Genomic DNA, 16791 nt, shown 5'->3' with positions numbered 1-16791 from the left:
TCTATTTGGAAAGAAAATCAGAGAAATGTGATGCATTTGGACTTCTGCTATTACGTGTTTGACCCATGCCTTTGACCGCGCCACTATGTGATTCCTTCAATGAATTGGCTCAAGCGAATAGGAGGAGATCCATGAGGGGATCGATCCTCAACTACCCATGTGCTTCTTTGCTTCATTAGTGCACCAGAACCCTGCAAACCATGGAGGTAGCTGCAAATTTGTAAAATAGCTGCAGAATCATGTTAATTTTGTAGCTAATGCAATCTTTAACATAACAATAAGGCACATTAACAAATATGAAAAATGAAACATATAAGAGTTTTTACCTTATCAAAATCTATGATTTAATGCTTTTATTGAGTTGATAGCGATGATGAAAAAGAGGAAAATGGAGGGAAAAGGGTGTCAAAACAAAACAGTTATGAAACTCTACACTAACCTTGGAACTATTTGGGCCCGCCGTTTGCACAAATTGGAAATCCCAAAGTTCCAAGTTGAAGGATGAACTTATCAGCAAGATGATTGACCTATTCAGTGAGGGTAACTTCAACAAAACCGAAGTTACCTCGAAGGCGTACTTACATTTAAAACATCTATGGGACTAGTATAGGTGTCATTTGGAAACGACCAGGTCATATGAGAACCCTCCAGTGATTCCAGACAGGGAGTGGAAAGCCATCCTGGCATATGAAAATGAGAAGGAACTTTGAAAAGAAGGGAAGACGTCACCCAGACCAAGAAGGTATGACACACTTTTAATAATGTAATTATGATGCATTATCATCATTGTGACATCTAATTATGTTTTTCAATATTGTTAATATAGGCTCCCAGATACATCCAAAGCCACAATGGCTAGAATGTAGGTTTTAACCACATACAAAAATTACCTGCATACGAATTCTAAAACATAGAAAATAAACAATGCGAGAGCATAACACATAAAACACATATACACAGAGATTTCCCTTGGATCCCAAAACTAGGACTACCAGCTTGATTTTTCATTATGTTCCTTTCAATTTACATATTTATACATTTCGAAGCATCCAATACCATGGACCGAAAACTATAGCGTCGAATACCATGGACCGAAAACCATCGCATCCAAAAAACATGTGCGAAAATCATGCACAAAACCATAGGTGGGTCCGCCCAACCTAACATAGGGTCCAAAACCAAAATTTTCTGGGGCGCTGCCTCGGACCCCATAAAGTGGGGTTACGGGTACACCTCAAACCCCCTGTGACCCCCCCCCCCCCCCCCCCCCGGCTACACAATCGGCACAACGAAGGGGGGCTCCGCCCCCCCTCTAACCCCCCAATTAACTACGTGGGCTAGTCGTGGAAAGAATATAACACAACCCAACATTCTCCCACTTGTTGTTTTCTTTCCACATGGGACCACAAGCGAGCTTAGTCATTTTTCCAACTCTGAAATGCCCATTGTCTCTCTACAACAAGAGAACTTCTCAGAGCTCACAGATTTTGTCAATGCATCCGCAGTATTCTTCAAAGTGTCCACCTTTACCAACAACACCTTTTTGTCTTCTATCATATCCCTCACAAAGTGATACTGAACATCAATGTGCTTTGTCTTTGAATGATATATGGGGTTCTTTGCCAAGAAAATTGCACTTTGGCTATCACAGCCTATCCTTATAGCTCCCTGTACTAACCCCATACTTGAACACAATCTCTGTAACCAAACTGCTTCCTTGCTTGCATGAGTGGTTGGCATGTATTCTGCCTCTGTAGTTGATAGTGCCACTACAGATTGGTTCTTACTCATCCAACTGACTGGACCTCCAAATAGGTTAAACACATACCCACTTGTAGATCTTCTCTGATCCAAATCTCCAGCCATGTCTACATCAACAAAGCCACGAATATCCAACATTCTGTCCAATCCTAATCTTCCTTGGTAGCACAAACCATAATCATTAGTTCCACACAAATACCTAAAAATCCGCTTCACTATTGTTCAGTGCTCCTTCCCTGGTTTTGACATAAACCTGCTCAATACTCCCACTGCATGTGCAATGTCTAGTCTAGTACAGACCATTGCATACATCAAGCTACCAACTGCACTTGCATATGGAACATGGGACATGTCCTCTTCCTCTTCTTGTGTCTTGGGACACTGTTCAGCAAATAACCTCACACCTACAGGAATCGGAACCTTCACCGGTTTACTATCCTGCATATTAAACCTCTGTAGATTGTCTCGACATACTTCCTCTGGTTTAACCAGAGCTTCCTCTTTTCCCTATCTCTTTTAATTTCCATGCCCAAACTATAGTTTGCAGCACCAAGATCTTTCATGTCGAATTTGGAGGACAATTGGGTCTTCAAATCCTGGATAATTTCTTTGTCATTTCCAACCAGCAACATATTATCCACATACAAGACCAGATAAATAACACGGTCACCCATTAATTTAAAATACACACAGTGATCTTCTTTGCTTCTGGTGAAGCCAAGTCCCTATATAAATGTATCAAATTTCTGATACCACATCCTTGGTGATTGTTTTAACCCATACAGAGACTTCTTTAACTTACATACCAGTTCTTTATTACCCTTCACCGCAAAGCCTTCAGGTTGCTTCATGTATATTTCCTCTTCTAGATCCCCGTGAAGAAATTATGTCTTCACATCCATCTGTTCTACCTCAAAATCAAAAGCAGCAACAACAAATAAAAGTAATCTAAGAGAAGTTACCTTGGCAACAAGACAAAAAATATCACCAAAATCAATTCCTGGCACTTGGGAATAACCTTTTTGCTACCAACTGAGCTTTGTATTTCTCCACCTTTCTTTTTTCATTTGTCTTCTTCTTGAACACCCATTTGTTGTCGATGGGTTTCCTTCCAGCCGGCAACTCCACCAGATCCCAAGCCTCATTTTTGTGCAAAGATGCCATTTCATCAACCATGGCCTCTTTCCAGAGTTTGCCATCCTCTAAATCTACTACTTCCTTCACATTTCTGGGATCATCGTCAGCAATAGATAAAGCAAAATTTGAACAGAAAGCAAATGGACCATACCTTTCTAGCTAACTTCTTTCTCGAATTGATCTTCTCACACCCGGAGTTTGTGGCTCTTCATCTTCTGATTCCTCCTCTGCTATAGAGTCTGATTCTTCCTCCTTAAGCTCAAACTCTATCTTCTTAGCTTCCTTTGGTTGGACTTCATGTTTAATAACATCTTTTACCTCTCTGAACACCACATCTCGACTATACACAACCTTCCGTGTGACTGGGTTCCAAAGCTTATAACCCTTTAAACCATCCTTATACCCAATAAAGATGCACTTTTCAAATTTACTATCCAACTTGGTTTGTTTCTCCTTTGGAACATGTACATATGCATCACATCCAAATACCCTCAGATGTGAAAGAGAGGGTTTCTTACCAGTCCATACCTCTTGTGGAGTCTTATCCTCCAACGCTGATGAAGGTGACCTATTGACCAGGTAACATGCAGTATCCACCACCTCTGCCCAGAATTCCTGTCCTAACCCGACACCACTATGTTAGAGAATTATATATTATAGAGAAATGGAACACATAGAATATTGCAGAAATATAAACACAGAAAATGCATAAAACCAGACAGACACAAATATACGTCGTTCACCTAGTTTCGGCTACGTCCACCCTGAACAGCCAATCCTTCCTTTCTATTATCCAGCAAAATGAAGAGACACAACCTACAGCAGATCCGCTGTAATATCCTGTGTTTTCTCTCACAGGCTCACCTCTCTGTTTCTCGCTTGGAGAATACACATATATTACACAGCCTCAAATACAATACCCTCATACAAAGAGAGGGGTTTCCTTCTAGGGCAAAAAACCCTAAACTAAACATAAGTTCTACCGTCAAATCATCCGCCTAATTAACGACCCAGATTGACTAGAAATTACTATACTTTTAAAAGGCAATTTTACATCTGATTTTAGCTTCGAGGGCGCTGCTCCCGAAACCCCCGCCGTGGGACCGCTGGCCCCCTGACCCCCCAGCCGAGGGGGATCGACCCCCCCGTGTGGAGGGGTGTACAAATTTCCTGGGGTATACATCTGGTTGAAACAAAGACCTCTGAACAATCATGTTCCACACCCAACACACTGAGCATGCTTCTTGTCCTTTCCATCAACGTCTTATTCATTCTTTCTGCAACTCCATTTTGCTGAGGTGTATATGGAGTAGTCTTTTGTCATGCTATACCACACTTCTTACAGAATTCTTCAAATTCCTTGCTACAAAACTCTCCACCATTATCTGTCCTTAGCACCTTTATCTTCTTCTCTATCTGATTTTCCACGAGAGCCTTAAATTCTTTAAACTTGTCAAAGGCTTCAGATTTCTTCTTAAGGAAATATATCCATGTATTCCTTGAGAAGTCATCTATAAATGATACATAGTACACAGACTTACCCAGCGATGGAACCTTCATAGGTCCAAACACATCATTGTGCACAAGTTCTAATATCTGTTTTTCCCTCTTACTACCAGAGGGGAACCTCACCTGATTCTGCTTCCCATATACACAATTTTCACAGAAATCAAAATCTAGAGAGCTATTACAAATACCTTCTACCATACCTTTACCATGAAGTATTCGAAGGCCCTTCTCTCCAATATGTCCAAGCCTTTGATGCCACAACATGGTCTTTTCTCCAGAGACCACTAGATTTTCTACCCCACTTTCAGGAACCACAAAATTGTTGCACCCCTCAATAACAGTGCTACCTTGCATCTTGTATAGAGTTTCAATCCGAACTCCCTGCATCAATACCAGTGCTCCCCAAACCATCTTGTAGGTATCCTTCTTGAACACTGTTTTTACACCTGCATCATCCATCTTGCTAACAGAGATCAGATTTCTAGCGAATGCAGGAATATGCAGAACATCGAGAAGTGTTCTAACCCTTCCACCTTCCAGCTTCAACTTTACGTTTCCACAACCAATGATTCTAGCCTTCCTATCATCCCCTAAGAAGACATCACCACCATCATATTTCTCATACTCACAGAACCACTCTCTATCATGAGTGAAGTGAAAGGATGCACCTGAGTCAATCAACCATGCCTCATGATCTACACGTGTACTTGAAGAAGCCAAGTACACATCCCCACCTTAATCTGAGGTGGTTTTCACCTCTGCATAAGGAGCCTCATCAAATCCCTTTCCTTTGTCAGGAGCTTTAGATTTACAATCCCTTTTGAAGTGGCCTTCCCTTCCGCATTTCCAGCACACCACCTTTACAGGTTTTCCTAGAGATGTAGATCTCCCTCTAGATTTAGATCTCCCACTCAATGACTTATTTTTTTCTGTTCTAGGACCGTCCTTGTATAGACAAGGCATCACCATTTTGGCTCTCCATATTTTTCCGTCTCATCTCCTCCATCAGCAAGGCTGAGACTATTTCATCAAACTGCAAGGCAGTTGCATTGCTACCTATTGCAATAACCAGACTATCCCACGAATCTGGTAGAGAACACAACAAACTAATGCACTTATCTTCATCTGAAATTTTAATATCAACAGATGCTAACTGACTTACCACAGTATTAAATGCATTCAGATGCTCTATCACCAAGTCTCCATCTTTCATCCTCAGGTTATATAGTTTTTTCTGCAAGAACAGTTTATTCACCAGAGACTTAGATTGGTACAAAGTCCCTAACTTGTCCCACAAAGCCTTTGTTGTAGCTTCCCCTGATACATTCAGCAATACTGAATCTGAGACACACAATCTTATTGTGCTCTTTGCCTTCTGAACCAACTTCTTCCATTCTTCATCGGAAACTCCCATTGGTTTAGCACCTAGATCTACCACAATCCACTGATATTTATCCACCAACAGATCCTCCATCTTGATTTTCCACAACTCAAAACTCTGACCATTAAATTTCTCGATCTCTATCCTTCCACTTCTCGCCATCTTCTTTCACTACCAGAATCGATCTTGCAGATCTCCCACTGAACAGGGTCTACCACAGACCCGAGTGAAACCCCTCAGCAACAAAGGCGTCCCCTTGAAGCCAAATCCGCTCTGATACCAAATGTAGGTTTTAACTTCATACAAAAATTACCTTCATACGAATTCTAAAACCCAGAAAATAAACCATGCAAGAGCATAACACATAAAACACATATACACAAAGATTTCCCCTAGATCCCAAAACCAGGACTACCAGCTTGATTTTTCATTATGTTCCTTTCAATGTTATAATACATATTTATACATGCCGAAGCATCCAATACCATGGACCAAAAACCATCACGTAAAAATACCATGGACCAAAAACCATCGCGTCCAAAAACCATGTGCAAAAATCATACACAAAACCATAGGTGTGTCTACCCAACTTAACATAGGGTCCAAAACCAAAATTTTCTGGGGCACTGCCCCGAAACCCATAAAGTGGGTTACGGGTACACCTCAAACCCCCTGTGACCCCCCCCCCCCCCCCCCCGCTACACAATCAGTGCAACAAAGGGGGGCTCCAGCCCCCCTCTAACCCCCCAGTTAACTACGTGGGCTAGTCGTGGAAAGAATATAACACAACCCAACATAGAATAGCTTCTTGATCTTTTCCTGACGATGAACCACACTGGTTGGTTTGAAACACGTCAACAAATGAATATTTATGTGATTATAACCGAAAAAAATTCTTAGAAAAAATCTCCTTCCTAAGGGCATCAATGGATATGTCATCATAAATAATACCTGAGAGAAAGGGAGGACCAATTTCAGATTCATCCTCCTTGTCGGTGTCGTAAATGGGAGCACAATCAAATTAAGGACCAATAATTTCCCATTTATCCTTTTCAATATGGAAGTAATCTCCAATTTAATCTTCTAAGGGGAAAATAGGATCACCTTCCTCAAGGTTCTCAAAATGAGAATCAACATGAGTAATATCCTCGATAAAGGTAAGGTCGGTCTCAACTTCATCCTTCCCAACATGTGTTCTCAAAATCATCCTTTTCATCATGTGGACCTAAGGAGGACACATATTCTTTCTCATTACTTAGATTCTCAATGTATTGATAATGGTCAATGAATGCTTCCTCTTGGATGCTTAATGTGGTCCATACTTGAAATGCCTAAGAACGCCATCAACGAACTCCTCAATAGATGAGATGCTCTTAGGTTCATGATTATGCATCCATGAGTTATGATCACCGAGAGATCCCATGAACAACAATGTAAGGACATCTTGGTGAACAACCTCCTCTCTTGAAGCATGTGCATTAAATATTTCTATGCAGTCAATTGTGGAGAGTGGATCACCATCAAACATAGGCACCCCATGTACCATCTTTCCCGTGACATGATTAGGATTCCAGGGGATGCTAGCAATGTCAAAGTGGTAAATTTATCAAATAAAGACAACCTATTTGAGATATACATGAAAAATATGTAGGAGTCGCCGCGGTGAATTTAAAGATGCCTAGAAAAATGTTTTCTTCACCCTACAAGCATCGACCTTAAATTTCAATGAAGAACTAGGGCTTCATTCTTCAAATGGAGCCACCAATAATGTTATTTCAATATGACGTATGGGGAAAAAATACATGTTTTGTGTCCCCGGCAATGGTGCCAGAAATCTTACCACTCAAACTAATAGGGGTCCTAAAAGAGGATCCTTGAAGGTATACCACTAGGTCAAGGGAAACAATGGAGCAATAGCCCACTATCACCTCAACTAAGGCTCCCTAATTTTTATGGACTTTTACCGATGGGAGGATACCCCGTTATAATAAGGATCATGGAATTGAATGGATCAATGTTAGGATGAGAGGTGATCCTAAAATCCTATTCACAAGAGAGGATCAAATATATGGCTTACTTGCCTTAAAAACAAGATGAAATTCTCTCTAGGAAGGGCTTAGGGGAATTCTAAGAGCTAGAGTTTGAGTATATGACTTGTCAAGAAGATTCTTGTCTCCTAAAATCCATGTGGAAACTTGACTTCCAAGTGGTCTTTGTGAAATTGGCTTCAATAAGTTGTGGGACCACACAAGACCAAGTGGACCCGGGTTAGGTCAAGGGGGTATGATTTAGAAAGAAATGATATACTTGACCTAATCATGGGGGAGAAAGGGATCAAGGAAGGAATTTTGAATGAAATATAATGTAATGATCCCAGTGAGGTTTCTAGCCTAAGGAAACTAGGGGAAAGAATTGACCTTCAAGCCATGGCTTGTGATATCTCAAGATCCCATCATCGTAATATCATAAAATTTGGAAGGCTTCTCGAGAACACACCAGCGCAGGTGTGGACCAAAAATTGAAGTATTTGGATGGCTAGATTAGGAGATAATTGATGCCCTAGGTGACCTATAGGACTAAACCTAGAGAAGAGGAGAGGGGAGAAGGAAAATGGGTTTAAGGTTATCACCTTATGGTGGACCAGTTCCTAATCATTTGGGGATATTTGGAATCAAAATTAATTATGAATATGGAAATTGAATTTTCTATATCAGGCCTCAAAGACAACTTCACATAACATTAGGGAAGCAACAAAGGCAGCTTCAAGAACTTTATACTTCGTTTTGAAAAATTGATGGCTTATCAAGATTAATTTCAATGAAGAAGAATCTCTAGTAAAATTCATTCATAATACATGGCCCATAAAATGAAGCATCGCTATCTAGAAACTGAATTTTCACAACTTCACAGAAATGGATGTAGTAAATTAGCCCTAATATAGTGAAATCCCAACAACAATGTATGTGACAAAAATAGAAAAGAAAACAGTATCCAGTTATACTTATATGTATTAATATTATATCCAACCATAAAAAAATTGTTGATCAAGAAGCTCCAAGGCAATATAAAATAATCCAAACATTGAAATTCATTCCATGCTCTAAACTTCGTCCTCCAGGAAGGATAGTGAAATTCTCAAGAGAGAGATACAATTCCAAACCAAGTGGTGATGCTAAAATAAATTTACATCACTTGTATTTATAGACTTCTGATGAGTTTGATTTAGCTAATTGGGCCTACATTAGCCCTTAGAATAAAATAATGTGCAAAATAACTAACTTTTTGTGACAAGCCCACCAAACTAGCTCATACACAAAATAATATGCCTCTCAAGAGGTCAAACGATCAATAATAATTTCGTTGGGCCTTCTAAAAAGCCTGATGAATTCCATAAGTTCCATAATGAGAAATATGACTACCAAAAGTAGTGGAAAAGGGGTTGGCCCCTTGTTCTCCAAATAATAAACCTGTGGTTCTCCCAATAGGTGTGGAGGCACACAAGTAACCGCATGGGTCTCCAAGTAGATCGAAGATGCTTGTAGACCATCTGCAAGGGCTCGAATGATGTTGTAAATGATGTTGCATCATAAAATAGGTCTTGTTTCATCTGTCAAGTGCAGGGTACAATTGTGGGGCCAACTAGGCATAGTGAACCAGGTGCATCTTCCTCGTCCAATACGTGAATCTCTAGCAACCTCTAAGCATCTCTAGGGACCCACTGAGTTTTTTCTACTATTGTGGAGGCCTAGGGTTCTCTACACACACCTTACATGTTTCAATGTATCCCTATGGAGGGTTAGGACCCTGTATAGGGAGACCAAACCCAAAATGGAGACCATCTGCAATCATGCATAAGATCTAATGTGTCCCCTAGCCTTCCAGTACAATAAATCATTTAAATAAATCAAGTTAAAGAGCTTACAAACCATGGAAAACAGGTGGGAACTTCATAATGGCATTCCCTTCCATAGTGGGCTTTGGCATGTGCTAATGTCTCCAATCTCCAAAGGGGGTTAACCAAGTACGTTATTAGGAGTTTTCTACCTTTAGAGGGGATAGTATGTCCAAGGTACATCCTTCAAATGGTGGTGCCATGTGATAAAGAGATGAATGGAATAGGGAATGAAAGGGGTAATCCTAGGCCACATGTCGGGGTACAAGGGTAGCTAATAAAAGGAATCCCACACATGGGTATATAATGTATAGGAGGGAACAATCATGGTGCATGAGATACCTCGTCCTTGATTTTTCCACCATCCTTTATATGCCTTTTGCCTTTTCTAATTTTTCTTTGATTAACTGCTTGAGGCTTAAAGGATTAGAGCATGATGTGTAAGGTATAGCAGTGGATACCCCTTTTAAGGTAGGGTGGTTCATTGCCCACCAAGGGTTGGGACAATCATGGGTTCCATAATGATAAAGGATGCCCATATAAGGCCTATAGGAACTAGAGTGATCGCCATGGGTATGGGGTAGAGCTCATGCATTCGACTTTTTCCCACATTCTATATGTGTTTGTCTCAATCATATTTTGCATTTTGTGGTACATTTTCCTGTTGGATGTGGCCAATTATTCTTTTACTTTCAGATGCATCAACCTCTAGGGCATCGTTTCAAGCCTAACCCAAGGTGTGGGGAAGGGAAAAGGGAGGCCAACCTTATGTGGAGCCAGGTGGGAAGAATAATAAATGAGGCTATAATGAATGGAAGGGGAGTAAGTATGTAGATGAGAGAGCAGGACCACGCAACAAAAATCAAGGTTTCCCATGTAGTACCACCCTAAAACCCAAAGGTCAGTAAAGGAGATCCCACAGGACTAAGATCCAAGGGTATCATCCAAAAGATGTTTATGGGACAGAAGCATAGACCTAGCCCACTCTTTCCATTGAATCCCCCCATTAATCCATGCCTAGAAATGTCCATTATAAGCAAACTAAAGTACTTAATTACCAAATGACAAGCATACCTTTAGGTTCGGGAGGCCCACCTTGAAACATATGATCATGACAGATGAGTAAGGACCACATGGCCAGTTCAGATGACAGAGAAACAGCATAAAGAACTAGTTGGTGGTTGCAACGGGTTGTTGATTGTCGGTTGAGGACCATCTTGGAGAAAATTTTCTCTTGGGGATATCACCCACAAAATGGTGGGTAACAGGGTTGATTATGAGAATCACCCCACTACTCCTTTGAGGGGAACGCAAGAGGAGAGAACAGTACAAGGTGGTGGTGGAGGGGGCGATGGAGAGGGGAGGTAGGATGCAAGGGAGAACGAGGGGGTAGGATGTGGGGGTAATGCCAAGAATTTCCCTGTCACTCCTTTAACAAGCAAGAATGGGGGCAAGGTAGCACAAAATGGTGGATATGGGGAGAGGGAAAAGGGTTGTGTCAAAGGGAGAATTTAGGGAGTTGGCGTATGGGGGAAATTTCAACAATCCCTCCCCCCACCACACCCTTCAAAACAACCCACCCAACTAACTTTTTTTGTCTTAAAAATAGTGTTTTAATTTTTTTGCTATTTCCTTTATATACATTTTTATTTTTTTAATGTTCTTTTTCATACCAATATTTTTAAATAATAGTGTAATATATTTATTTATTTATTATTTTCTTTTCTTTTCTTTTTTGTATTAGATATGGTTTTTCTAAAAAGAAAATTTAATTATTTTTATGGTATTTTGCCCAAAAAAGAGGAAGATAGTTTTTTTAATTATTTAAAAGTTAATTTTAAAATTTACTTTTTATATTTAAAACAATTTCTTCTTTCCTCCCCCTCCAAAAATAATAATAATCATCATCATCATCATAACGGTGCTACTAATGTCACCACTCTTTCAAACGAGGGTTGATTTTGACACTTTTGACCCAAAATTATGGAGTTTTTGAGTTAAATTTCATGTCTTTTAGTCACAGTTCTTGTTAAATGGGTGATTCTCCCTAAACCACTCCCTCGATCACCCTCCCAACATGCTTGCTACTCATTTAAGGGACAAGCACAAAGCAAAGGTGGGGCAAGGCTGTGGTGGACGGGTAGAGGGGGGTGGAAATAATGGAGGAAAGGGTTGGTTGTTGGGGAAATTCAAAGAATAGAGATGTCACTCCTTTGAGTAGGAAAATGGGGAGGGTGGGGTGTGGAGATCATTCCTAAATTGTCCCCACCACACCTAACATGCGTTTTTTTTTTTGGGTTTTATATATAGATATAGTTTTTTAAGTTGTAACATAATATTTTTTCTAATTTCTTATCATCTTCTTTTCAAATTTTGTTTTAAATGTGGTTTAAAAAAATGGTTTACATCAGAAGAATTTAAAAAATTATTAAAAAAAAAAAATTAATTACTTTTTAATTAAAAAGCATCTTATTCATTGAAATACCTTATATAATCGTGCACTCTAGAGCTTGAAACCCTAGCATTCTACACACCCCTAATTTCTCCATGGATTTTACCACTATAGGAGGTGGCTCCTCCACCACTCCACCTTTTGCTTCCAAAGTTTTGCACACTATGTCTTCTCGTTAATTAGATGTATAAAATTCCTCTAGAGATTTTTTAGTGTTAGACCCCTCCTTGAATCATGGAAATTTAGGTTCAGAAGAACTAGCTTGGATTGATAAAGGGTAAGTCCTCTCTTTATTTTTGTGACGGAGTTTTTTATGCCTTTTTTTTTTAATCTAAGGGAGATATGCATTTAATATTCATAAGTATTCCTTTTTCTTATGGAACAAAGTGATTATATCTAAATAGATGGACCCCTGATTTTAACCCTGAAAATTATTTCCCTTAGGTTTTTCCTACTTGGGTTCATCTTCCTCATTTATCGCTTCAATGTTGGAATGATGATGTTTTAATGATGTTTTAAAAAGTATAAAAAATACCTTGTGCACATATATTGAAAAGCTAACCTAAGAGGTAACATGTTTTCTTGTGCTCATATATGTGTAGAATTTGATTTGGAAATAGGTTAACCAGAAGCAATTCAAATTTTTCTAGATGGATGGAAGCATATCCAACCTGTGGATTATGAATAGTTTCCTTTCAAATGTGAATACTATCATTAATATGGACACTTTGTGAAAACTTATCCTAAGAAATTTTACATGAAGCAAGGGCCTCAGGAAAATTATGACTAATGGAAAAAAGTGAGAAAGAAGAAGAAGAAAAAATAAGCAAGAAAAAAACATAACATAGTCTAAGAAATTTATCCTGTCAAGACTAGGAATATAACCCTATGCATTAGAGAAAAAATCTATAAAATCAACCATGGAAAGGACACCCAAATATTTAGAATTTGAAACTAAAGAAAGTTATTTGATTGAACCTCAAATAGCAACATCAAGTCCAAGTCAAAACCAGTATGAAATTCTTACAAATAGAATCAATATCCCAACCTAGAAATAGTAGGAATCCCCATGTTAATGATAGGTCCACTATAATCCTCTAATTTGGAAGAAAACAAATACTTCCTTCCATCTCCTATGATGGAAAGAAACCTCCCCCACCAAGATGAGGATTTCCTTATGTCCCCAAGTAAGAGTAGGTCATAGAAGGTAAATAGAAAAAAAGAGAAGGAAAAAATGCCCATAAAGAAAAAAGAGAGTAATAGCTAAAAAAGCGAAATGGTTTGGTCGGTAAAAAACTATGGATATGAGTTACGTTAAATGCCCAAGAAACACAAGGAACCAAAGTGGCATAGAAACACCTCAAGATGGGATCCATAAACCCCATTTAAATGATGAATATTGTCTCCTAGAATTGTAAGGGACTTTGATTGGTGGAACAAAATTTTATGGAGAAATTAATTTATAGGATCAAAGAGGAGATGCTTTGATTTAATTTTTTCTACAAGGGAATGTTTCCTTATTTGTACATTATAAGATTCACCATCCCAATTATAAAATCCAAATTTCCTTACGCTCCTGGAAGTGGAAGAACAATTAAGATCTAGAGCAATAGCATCAAGGGAGATCTACCAATTATATCAATCGAGAGTTGCACCTCTATATGTTTGGCTTTACACTCAAGGGAAAACTTAATTTGACATATCTAGATGGCCCCAAGATGGTTGTTTGCCTGGATGGAATTTTGACACTCCTCCTACGAACATAACCCCTCCCATTCACCAATCGGTCCTAAATCTCAAACAGTGTGCACCCAAATGAATATCTCTCACTAATAAATGGTTATGGGGAACAATTGATTATTCTATCAAGAAAGGTTATGAACTACAATTGGTTAATATATCTCTCCCTCCTAGAGTATCTATATGAAAAATATATGGCATTCCCAAATTCAACATTTTCTGTTGGACTTTGGTACAAGGAAGAATCTTAACAAGACAAAATTTAGCCAAATGGGGAATTTATGGCCCATATAGGTGTGCCCTATACCTAGACAATGTTAAAGTGACCCAACATTTTTTTATTTTAATGGAAATTCACAACCAAAGTATAATAATAAGAAATGAAGGATTTTCAGCATTAATATACAAGCTAGAAACTTGGAAAACCTTTTTGATAGATGGTGGTATCTATACAAGGTTTCCCTTAGAAAACCTACTCTCAAATTCTTATGGGAAACTTTGCCCAAAAAATATGCTAGAAAGTGTAGGTTGCTAGAAATCGAGTGGTATTTCAATATGAATCCACCAAGGCTAAGCTTGTGGCTATTGAAAGCATGGGCCTTCTAGTCAAGTTCATTAATGTCAAAATTCTATCACTATTATGAATTTTAAATGTTAGAGAAATGTAAAGTGAAGTAGTTGGAATAGTTCAATATTACTTATAATTTTGATAGTTTTAGAAGAGAAATTGATTGCCCAAGACCAAGTTGACATCTTCTATTGGAATTTTAAGCCAAGAAAGATTAAAAATCTTCATTTACCCTCTTATGTAATGGTGCATCTAAGATATCCCCCCAAGGGTAGCTAAATTGGCAATGGTCATGAAAGTGAAGTATTATGTACCATGAGATTCCATGTTCAGATCCCTCAAGTTTACTCTTGGGTTGCATGTTGGGGGAGGCGTGGTTCACTTAGGGGTTATAGAGGTAGTGGTTGGAATCAACCCTGTGTCACATGAGTAGGAGATCAACCCAGTTATTGATTCCTCTAGTATAAAAAAAATGGTGCATCTACGATGAATCTTGGGGTGCAGTTGTAGGGTTGATAATTCCATACCCCATTTGAATAATGGAATTATCCTTTTGATGGATTCTAGGCAACCTATCCAATAATATTGTAAAATCTTATGGTATTGAGAATAGTAAAATAGCACAAGATTCATAACTTTTTTATGGTTGGAGACTCTATGACCATCATAAGATGTAAGAACCAATGTACTCATTAGAGGCAAGGCTTGCCTCTATGCTTGGTAAACAAAAGACATCATTATTTTTCATTTTCTACCTTGAGGTTTTATTTTATTTTTCCCAAGGAAAAATTGCAATTTTATTCATTTAAAAAAAAATACATATTGTATATGCTAAAAAGCATATGCATAGAACAAAAGTCCAGGTATCCAAGATCAATAAAAACTCATCAGATATTTACACTAATCTACTCTTTCCTACCTTTCTTTTTTTCCACTTTCCGCCAACCGCTAGAGTTGGGTTTGGATGATACAATAGTCATTTGGTTCTCTTTTACATTTGCTGGGACTTCTTAATCAGAATCTGAACTTTCTGATACATGAGTTCGTTTAGTACCACTTCCTTATTTTTCAAAGTAATAATCTCAATTAGTTATTGTTGATTGGAATGCATTGTAACTGATGCAGAGTTATGCTTGGTCTTGTCCTTCTGTGAAGTGTCCTGGGGTTTCTAATCATTTATGTTTGTGGTGATTTCTATGGTTTTTGCACCTTCTATTTCTACATCTTGAGTTTCTGAAAATTGGAAACCTTTTGGCTTTTCAGGTTGTCTCTTTTTTCTTTTGGGATCTTTTTTAACTTGAGGACAAGTGCTTTGAAGATGACCAGTTTGAAGACATTTAAGGTAGCGAAAAGTCGTATTCTCATAGTCAAGCGGTTATTTCCACTTCATAGTGTTGTGTAACAACATAATGCAGTCAGGTAAACCTTTACTAAGGTCTACCTCTACACAAATTTTGACAAAGGTGAAAATTCCTTTCGAGACTCGATTTGCATCCACCTTTAAGAATTTCCCCAATGAATTCCCAATTCCTTCTAATACTTTGTGGTGCCAAAAATGCAATGGTAGATTATGTAACCTAACCCATACGGAAATTTTGGAAACTACCATGTTGTTTGCATCAAAGCCCGGAAACAAAGGTATCATGAATAGTCTTGCATTGCCCCAAAACCACGGTCCCTCATTTAATACATAATCCTTATCTTTTGCTATCAAATTTTACAATGAAAAATCCCCTAGAGCATAGATGGATATCACAACTTTCTGTCCAAGTAGATAAAATCCATTAATGTAGTGCCTCTGATTTGGGCCAGAAGCCATTAAATCTTCATATAACTACTCTTGCATGGAAATCAGCATAAATTTCATTTACCTCAATCAGGTTGACTGTCAATGTTGACACCTGGGTCATATGTTCCACGATATAGGGACCAGGAAGAGTGGGAGACTATTCTAGTTGCTTTGTGGCTCCGCCTTCCCTTTAACTTCACCTTTGAATGAACCTGGACCTTTTGAAATAGATCCAGGGCATCCTCCAATAAGTCTCAATTTAAGGATGATGGTCGAATTGAGACCAATGCCATAGTCCTGTAACTTGTAGTCCTCATGCAATTAGTTACCTGCATAAATCAAATTTTGAAGACTTGTTGAGATACCCAATTTTTTCTTGAATCTTTTGTTTAAGATCTTGTACCCACTCCTAAGTCCAGATCCTCATACAAATTGTTTTCCCTCTCAGTGTTCTGATAAAGATTTGGATCAGGGCTCCTTTGGGCGGTGTTGGTGATTGATCTTCAAGATCCATCCTTTTATTAATCTCAACTAATTTGCACTCTCTACTTTTGTTCAATTC

The sequence above is a fragment of the Pinus tabuliformis genome, chromosome X, assembly GCF_031772625.1.
Source record: "Pinus tabuliformis cultivar Carrire ecotype Pingquan chromosome X, CPIR1, whole genome shotgun sequence".
Classification (NCBI taxonomy): Eukaryota; Viridiplantae; Streptophyta; class Pinopsida; order Pinales; family Pinaceae; genus Pinus; species Pinus tabuliformis.
This window is presented reverse-complemented; position numbering follows the sequence as displayed.